Here is a 9,421-nt window from a genome sequence, read left to right as displayed (position 1 = left end):
CCCTGAAACCCTAGATCTGGTTCCTTCAGGTCCATCATTCATGAGGGCTTCATGGAGGCTCTAGGGCTAGTTGGGCCCTAGGTTGAAAGGCTATGGGCCTTTCGGGTTCTTGAGGTCTAGGTTATGTGGGCCTCAAGGGACCAACTCTTTATGGACCAGGTCTGGGCCCAGGATAGGTGAGATTAGGTCGAGTCATGGGTGTACATGGGCTTGGATTAACCTAATCTCCCATAGAGTTGGTCAAGAGAGTTTTGGGTTTGGGTCATTTGACCCTGTGTTTATATATACATGCACTGTATAGGTTTGATTAAGCCAAGGAATACGAAAACTCTTTCTCCCAAGTCTCTCTCTCTCTTCTCCCTCTCTCTCCAACAATTCTCCATGCCTCAAAAGCAAGAAACCCTAGGGTTTCTTGCCGGCAGGTCCATAGAAGGCAGGAAAAGCAGGGGAGGCGCTAGAGTTTTGAGCCCCTCCCCCTTTGTGCCGCCAACCATATTTGCCTCTCCCTCTCTTGCAGCCTCCCAAACATCAGGTCCAGGACTTGAAATCTCTTGCTACGAGGTTGGTACAAGTTCCTCTCAGATCTAGAGTTGATCTGAGGTCGTTTAAGGTGCGGGTGAGATCTCCATCAACAGATCTACAGGAAAGGCTGCAGCATGATAGATCTGCAAGGTCTGGTTCTATCTACCTTCTTCCCTATCTAAAATGCCCTGATTTGAGATCTATAAATTGAAAGACCTCGATCCAGGCCTGATCTAGTTGGATATCAGATCTTGGATTTTTTAGAGGTGATCTTAGAGGTGTTCTTCATCTGGAATGAAAGGCTGACGAAGAAGATAACAACCAGACTGATTTCGTCAAGGGCCTTCAATCGAGTCCAGAAGTCTTCAGATTTGTTCGTTGCTGGTTCTGCTGCACCCAAGGTTCATGGGAGGAGCCGGGATCGTGCTCCAATAGTTGGTATCAGAGCCACATTGGTGAGGAAGCGGTTCCAAGCGTGAGAAGTTGAAGATCCCAAGTGCTAAAAATTTTTATTAAGGTACCATCAAGGTATATTCTACACTTCTTGATTTTATATTGCTTGTTTGGCTTGGATCCAGTCATGGGCAGCAATATGAAGGTCGATGTCAAGAAGTTTGATGGCAAGGGAAATTTTTCATGTAGAAAATCTGGATGGAGGATCTTCTGGTGCAAGCAGATCTGGATCAGGCTTTGGATGAGAAGTCTAAGGGAATAACAGATAGACAGTGGGCATCGTTGGAGAAGAAAGTATGCTCAGTGATCAGAGGATGTTTGACAGATGCGGCATTATATTCGGTGCTGGAAGAAAAGACCCCGAAGGGCCTTTGGTCGAAGTTGCACACCATGTATATGGGGAAGAATATGTGCAACAAGCTAATGCTGAAGATGAGGTTGTACAGTCTTCGGATGCAGGAGGGATCTGATGTGATTGGCCACATTCAGAGGTTTGACCAGTTGTGCATGGAGTTGATGAATATCGGGGTGAAGTTGGATGAGGAGGACAAGTCCCTGTTGCTTTTGTGTTCGCTGCCAGGATCATATGACTCTTTGGTGACTACACTGCTCTACGGTAAGGAGACTCTGGAATATGAGGACATGGTCTCGGTATTAAGGTCTAATGAGCAAAGAGAAAAGTTGACCAGAGATCAGGCTCCCCAGGAGGGTTTGATAGTAGGGGAGAGGACAGGTAGAGGCAGAGGCAGAAGCAAGTCTAGGGGACGGTCCAAGTCCAGGAAGGGAAAGAAAGAGATGAAATGCTTCAAGTGCAACGAGTTCGGGCACTTCAAGCAAGAATGTCCACTATGGAAGAGCAAGAAGGGAGAAAGAAGTGGCTCAGAATCAATGAGTGCAGTTGCTGGGCAGCAGGTGGAGGATGATCTACTTGTGGTATCAGATGGGCACAGGCATTACACAGAGGAGTGGACACTAGACTCTGCGTGCTCACATCACTACATACCACACAGGTCTTGGTTTGCGACATACACCAAGACAGATGAGGGATCAGTGACTCTAGGCGACAATCATTCTTGCAAGGTGGCTGGGATAGGGACAGTCAGGGTGAGGATGTTTGATGGGATTGTGAGGATATTGACAAATGTAAAGTACGTCCCGGAGCTGGAAAAGAATCTGGTGTCACTAGGCTACTTGGAGCGCAGTGGATACAGCTTCAGTAGTAGGGCTAGAAGCAGAGTACTGAACATCTCTAATGGAGCTATGGTAGTGATGAGAGGCAGGAGGTTGGACAATAACCTCTATCGCATGGAGGGATCTGTGGTGACCGGAGAGTCTGATGTAGCAGCTGCAGCACAGGACCACAAGGGGGCTTACAGGATGTGGCACTACCGCCTGGCCACATGGGTGACAAGGGGCTGAGGGAGTTGAGCAGGAGAGGACTCATCTCTGATCTGGAGGATGGTGCTACAGGGGAGATCTGTGAGCCTTGCCAGATGGGAAAGCAGAGGAGAGTTCAGTTCAACATCAGTACAACCCGCAGTGCAGCTCCTCTGGAGTTAGTACACATGAATGTGTGGGGACCAGCCCCAGTTTCAGCTAGGAATGGGGCCAGATACTTCATGACCCTGATTGATGATTTCTCAAGAAAACTCTGGATTTACTTCATGAGAGAGAAGTCAGAGGTCTTCACCAAGTTCAAGATCTGGAGTGCTGAGGTGGAGAAGGAGCAGGGGAGGAGCGTGAAGTATCTGAGATCAGACAATGGCGGAGAGTACACCAGCAGAGAGCTCCAGGATTACTGTGAGGAGTGTGGGATCAGGAGATACTTCTCAGTTAAGGAGACTCCACAGCAGAATGGGGTGGCCAAGAGGATGAACAGAATACTTCTGGAAAAGGCACGATGCATGAGGCTGTAGGCAGGGCTTCCAAAGGCGTTCTGGGTTGACATAGTTGACGCAGCAAGTTACTTGGTCAATCGGTCACCTCACACCAGGTTGGATGGCAGGCTTCCAGAGGAGGTGTGGTCTGGGAGGACAATTGGGCTGGGCCATCTACGGATATTTGGGTGCACGGCCTATGTGCACATTGGAGCTGGTGAGCGGAGCAAGCTAGACGCCAGATCACACAAGATGGTGTTTCTAGGCTATCCGCGAGGAGTTAAGGGATACAGGCTATGGGATCCCTAGGAAAAGAAGGTCATCATTAGTCGGGATGTGACTTTTGATGAGGAGTCAGTCCTACGGAGGCGAGCAGGCATGGAGGAGCAGCAGGAGCAGGAGGAGGTCCAGCAGGGCACTACTGGACAGCTTACCTCTTTGATTTTGCCTCTTGCAGGTGCTACGAAAGGATATGACATTCAGGTGGAGAACCTACCTAAGGTGTCTCCACAGGTGGAGAGGACTCAGACGGATGATCGAGGCAGAGAGGTCTAGCAGGAGCGAGCTGGACCGAGGACTGATATCGGTGTTGCCCTACACAAGCCCAAGAGGACCATCAGGCAACCAGACCGATATGGCTTCGAGGAGATGCTCTCATATACCCTGGTGACAGTGAATGGAGACCCAGGACAGAGAGCAGTGGATCCAGGCGATGTCCGAGAAGATGCAGTCTCTCCACCAGAACCAGACATGGCGATTGGTGCAATTGCCATAGGGGAAGAGGCCCATTGGCTGCAAATGGATCTACAGTCGCAAGGAAGGGCCTTCAGAGTAGGGAGGTATCAGATTCAAGGTGAGGTTAGTGGCCAAGGGATACTCCCAAAAGGAAGGCATCGACTTCAGCGAGGTCTTCTCTCCCGTCATCAGACATACTTCCATCAGAGTATTGCTGAGCATTGTAGCAGCTCAGGATTTAGAGCTGGAGCAGATGGATGTCAAGACGGCGTTCTTCCATGGGCATTTGGAGGAGAGGATTTACATGGAGTAGCCACCCGATTTCAGGGATCCAGGATCAGAGGGAAAGGTTTGTTTGTTGTAGAAGTCGCTGTACGGGCTGAAGCAGTCGTCGAGGTAATGGTACAAGCAGTTCGACTCCTATGTGTGCAGCATTGGACTTTTCAGGTGCGAGTTTGATCCCTGTGTTTATGTTCAGTCTCTTAAGGATGGTTCTAGGGTGTTCCTACTCTTGTATGTGGATGACATGCTTATAGCATGCAAGAATAGGAAGGTTGTGCAGGATTTGAAGGCATCCTTATCTCGAAAGTTTGAGATGAAGGATTTGGGCCCTGCAAGGAAGATCCTAGGCATGGAGATTTTCAGAGATCGAACCTGGAGGGTGCTGCATCTATCTCAGGGGGGCTGCATACAAAAGGTCTTAGAGAGGTTCGGGATGAAGGGAGCAAAGCCGGTGGAGCTGCCACTTGCTGGTCACTTCAGACTCTCGAAGACCATGGCACCACAGACTGAGGTGGAGGCTCAGGAGATGGAGACGGTTCCTTATGCTTCAGGAGTTGGGAGCTTGATGTATGCGATGGTCTGTTGTAGGCCAGACATCGCTCATGCAGTGAGTCAGGTTAGCAGGTTCATGGCGCAGCCTGGTAGGGAGCACTGGAGAGCTCTGAAGTGGATATTCAGAAACCTGACGGGTTCAGTTGGAGTTGGCATCTGCTACGGACAGCGAGGAGATACAGTGGGATACTCTGACATGTCCAGGGAGGCTCAGGGGCTGATTGGAGATTATGTAGATGCAGACTTCGGTGGAGATATGGATACCCGGAGGTCTACGACAGGCTTCATCTTTAGCCTGTATGGAGGTCCTATTTCTTGGAGATCGAGTCTGCAGCCTATCACGGCCCTATCCACTACAGAGGTGGAGTACATCGGGCTGACAGAAGCAGCTAAGGAGTCAATTTGGCTGAAGGGTTTGTTGACGGAGATGGACCTTACTCAGGAGGCCATTAGAGTGCACTGTGACAGCCAGAGTGCACTTCTATTAGCACAGAACTCAGTCTATCATGCAAGGACAAAGCACATCGACATTCGGTATCATCGGATTAGAGAGCTTATGGAGGATGGTGAGGTAGAGCTGGTAAAGGTACATACCAAGGAGAACCCAGCTGATGCACTTACGAAGGTACTTCCACGGGACAGCTTTCAGAGATGTGTTGAGCTGATTCGACTGATGGACAGAGTGGAGCTGGTTGAGGCCTTGAGACACCAAGGTCGAGATTGTTGTGATCCAGGTGGTGCACCCAAGGCCCAGGGGACCAAGGCTAAGGCCAAGGTCCATCATTCATGAGGGCTTCATGGAGGCTCTAGGGCTAGTTGGGCCCTAGGTTGAAAGGCTGTGGGCCTTTCGGGTTCTTGAGATCTAGGTTATGTGGGCCTCAAGGGACCAACTCTTTATGGGCCAGGTCTGGACCCAGGATAGGTGAGATTAGGTCAAGTCATGGGTGTACATGGGCTTGGGTTAACCTAATCTCCCATAGAGTTGGTCAAGGGAGTTTTGGGTTTGGGTCACTTGACCTTGTGTTTATATATACATGCACTGTATAGGTTTGATTAAGCCAAAAAATATGAAAACTCTTTCTCCCAAATCTCTCTCTCTCTTCTCCCTCTCTCTCCAGCAATTCTCCATGCCCCAGGAGCAAGAAACCCTAGGGTTTCTTGCCGCCAGGTCCATAGAAGGCAGGAAAAGCAGGGGAGGCGCTAGAGTTTTGAGCCCCTCCCCCTTTGTGCCGCCAACCATATTTGCCTCTCCTTCTCTTGCAGCCTCCCAAACATCAGGTCTAGGACTTAAAATCTCTTGCTACGAGGTTGGTACAAGTTTCTCTCAGATCTGGAGTTGATCTGAGGTTGTTTGAGGCATGGGTGAGATCTCCATCAACAGATCTACAGGAAAGGCTGCAGCAGGACAGATCTGCAAGGTCTGGTTCTATCTACCTTCTTTCCTATCTAGAATGCCCTGATTCAAGATCTACAAATTGAAAGACCTCGATCCAGGCCTGATCTAGTCAAGTACCAGATCTTGGATTTTTTATAGATGATCTTAGAGGTGTTCTTCATCTAGAACGAATGGCTAACGAAGAAGACAGCAACTAGGCAGATTTCATCAAGGGCCTTCAATCGAGTCCAGAAATCTCTAGATTTGTTCGTTGCTGGTTCTGCTGCACCCAAGGTCCATGGGAGGAGCTGGGATCATGCTCCAACAATATAGGTATGATCTAAACTTCATTCATGCATCTCATGTATCATGATAACTTTTAGATCAATACAAATTACATCATATGTAACATGTAATTTAGATCTAAAATAATTTTATATCTAAATTTTATCCTATTATAATGAATCATAAATTACTTTGATCTAATCTAAATATATTTATAATTAAAATAATATATAAAAATCTATTTACTTTTTTTCTTCATGAAATTAGATCAGAACGACACCCCTACATGTCATAAGAGAACCCATCGAATAGGCAAAAGAGAGATTAATCTCTTCAATCTCTCATGATTGGATGGTCTGGTGATCTCATCAATTCGAGTACTAAGCTACTGAGATCTAAAATTTAATTTCATATATAATTACATCAACATGCTATTATTGACAAAACTATTTTATGTCATGAACATATCCTTGATCTCATTAATTATGTTCTGCATTTAATCCAATTAAATTTGATATATCATATACATCATATCAAATCTAAAACTTATCTTATACTAATTATAAAATATTAATTTTATATTTAATATCAAATAAAAAAATAATTAGATGCAAATATGAATGCATAAAAAAATAATTTATGATAAAATCTATTTTCGCGCAGTGCTGAATTATGATAGGATTCAGATCTAAATATCCATCGAAATAGATCTAATTTAAATTTAAAATAATTCTCACTTCATAATGAAAATAATAAAATTAAAATTCTATTAAAATAGATTTAAAATAGATTTTTAATTTATATTATTTTTCATCAAAAATTCAGCAACAGCAGAATTCTGTTATAACAGATTTATAACAACCTCAATCAACCATTGATTAGGCACCTATAATCTAATCAAAATCAAATAAAAAATTTTATATAAATATATCTAAATGAGATGTAATATCACACAAAAAATCTTAATTATATCTCATATAAACAATTATAAAAAATTTATTTTATATGCATATATTTTAGGCCTGCTCTAATACCAGCTGAAGGGAAGGGAATAGTTTCCCTCCAGAATGTCCAGGTTGCATTTAAAAATTTTCTCTAACATTCTACTTATTTAATGATCAAATTTTTACCTAAATCATAGTAGAACCAAGGATCAAATCTCAAATTATCTAATATAAACCTTCACGGAGGTCTGGATATGCAGACTCTCTACTTCGCATGCACGTCAGACGCTGCAGGAAAGCAAGATGAACTCCATTCCAATTGGCTTCGCATACATAATCAATCGAGAGATAAGATATGATAATGTGATATCTCACACCAGTAGGTAGGATGCCCAAGAAGGATCCATGCCCAAGGAGAGGAGGCGGCAACAAAGGGAGAGATGTAGAAGATGAAGGACCTTTCTTTTCACATGCCTGTCTCTCTCTCTTTTTCTCTTCTCTCAATTTGATTTATTTGCTATTCTATTCTCTTCTTTCATCCATAGGTAGAGATCCTCTCTATTTATAGATGATTCTCATGATCCAATGAGAGGAGGACTCTTTATTCAAATCTAATTTGAATTGATCCAATACTCATAAAAGGACTCCTATATGAGATATAATTGCCATCACTTATGACATCCACTTTGCACCCACTCCCACACCCACTTGGGATGCCCCAAATAAGTATCAAACTAATTTTTGGTCATACTTCATGAGTGGGTATTCTCAGCGCAAGTAGGAATACTCATATCTCATCCAAAATAGATTCGATTCGAATCCGATTCGAAGCCGGTTCGAAATAATTTTAAAAGGCTGTCAATCTTAAACTCTTTAGGACTTTTATACCAAGTCTAACTTAGATTTTGGATCTATTTAAGTTTAATTAATTTAGATCTAATTTAAAATTAATTAGTACTTAAATCCAATCTTTCATACGTTCCATGAATCATAACAAGAAATTATTCATCCCTGGAATTGAACTTGAACCCCATGTGTAGTGCTAGCTAGACATAGTCAGCTCTTTAATCCCGTTTGACCCATAACTCAATTCTCAATAAAGTTAGCTTATATGTTCAATCAAGTCAAGTACTTTTAGATTGGACATATAAACATAGGTCAATTTCTTCCTACTTTATCTGACTTGTGTGCGTAACTCCATAGGTTCAAACACTAAGCCGGTAGCACAGGAACCAATTCCTGCACTAATCGAGATTCATCTAGCAATGATTTCCGACATCCAGATAGATCGAATTATCACAAAGGAATATTTCAGAACCCATACTCATGGTTATCATATAATTCATCCTTTTGACCTTGGATGCTCTAGGATGATCTCATGTTAACTGTCAATCATGATTGCTTCATCTACATTGTATTTCAACCTTTCAAATCTATCTCATGGATTTCCCTAGCCAAGGCTTTACTAAATTGAAATACAGTGATACATCAACTCCAATAATTCGAAGGGGTCAATCCCATCTTGATCCACAAACAGACTTCGCAAGTACTTGACTGTACCCAGTAGCCTTCCGTCACTACATTAAAAATTTAGGTAGATCGGCACTAAAGCACAGTGAGTTGCTTGTAAGTCACTATGGTAATCTCAGATCTGAAGGATATTTATACCCATGTATTTCACGAGCAGATCTTGATAGCAGAATGCTCAGCAGGTGAGTCACTTGTTCAGTAATGATATACCCTTACATCTCACCTGTATGCCATACCAATGTCACCACACTCCTTGGTTAAGAGGACAACCAACCCATATGGCACACAATGACTTTCACTCGATAAATGTCATCATCCCATAATGACGTATCATTTGATCGCAAACTTGTTTAAGAACTATGCGATAAATCCTCTCTTTATCGTACACTAGCATAGTTCTAGAAACTTCATCACAGTATAAGAGTTCAAGGAAGATGTCACTTTGTGATGAAAAAATATTAAAATAATTATTATTCAATAATTAATAATTCATATTCAAAGATGAACTCAATTGTCACATGATTGATTTTAGGACATAATTCTCAATACTATATAATTTGATATCAACTTTCTTATCCCTTTCATCTTTGTCAAACTTGCAAGAGGGACTCGTAGGTGTGCCAATTAGTCTTGAAGTCTCCATTCCAAATTTTTTGAGTATTTTCTTTATATATTTTATTTGGTTGATGAAAATTTTTCTTTCATTTTGCTTAATCTGAAGTCTGAGAAAAAAATTTAGCTCGTCCATCATACTCATCTCGAACTCATTTTGCATTAGCTTGATAAACTCTTGACAAAGAGATTCATTAGTCGCACCGAATATAATATGATCTACATAGATTTGTATGACTAACAGATCATCAAAT

Source organism: Elaeis guineensis, chromosome 3, assembly GCF_000442705.2.
Source record: "Elaeis guineensis isolate ETL-2024a chromosome 3, EG11, whole genome shotgun sequence".
In the NCBI taxonomy this organism is placed as follows: domain Eukaryota; kingdom Viridiplantae; phylum Streptophyta; class Magnoliopsida; order Arecales; family Arecaceae; genus Elaeis; species Elaeis guineensis.
Note: the sequence above shows the minus strand (reverse complement) of the source record.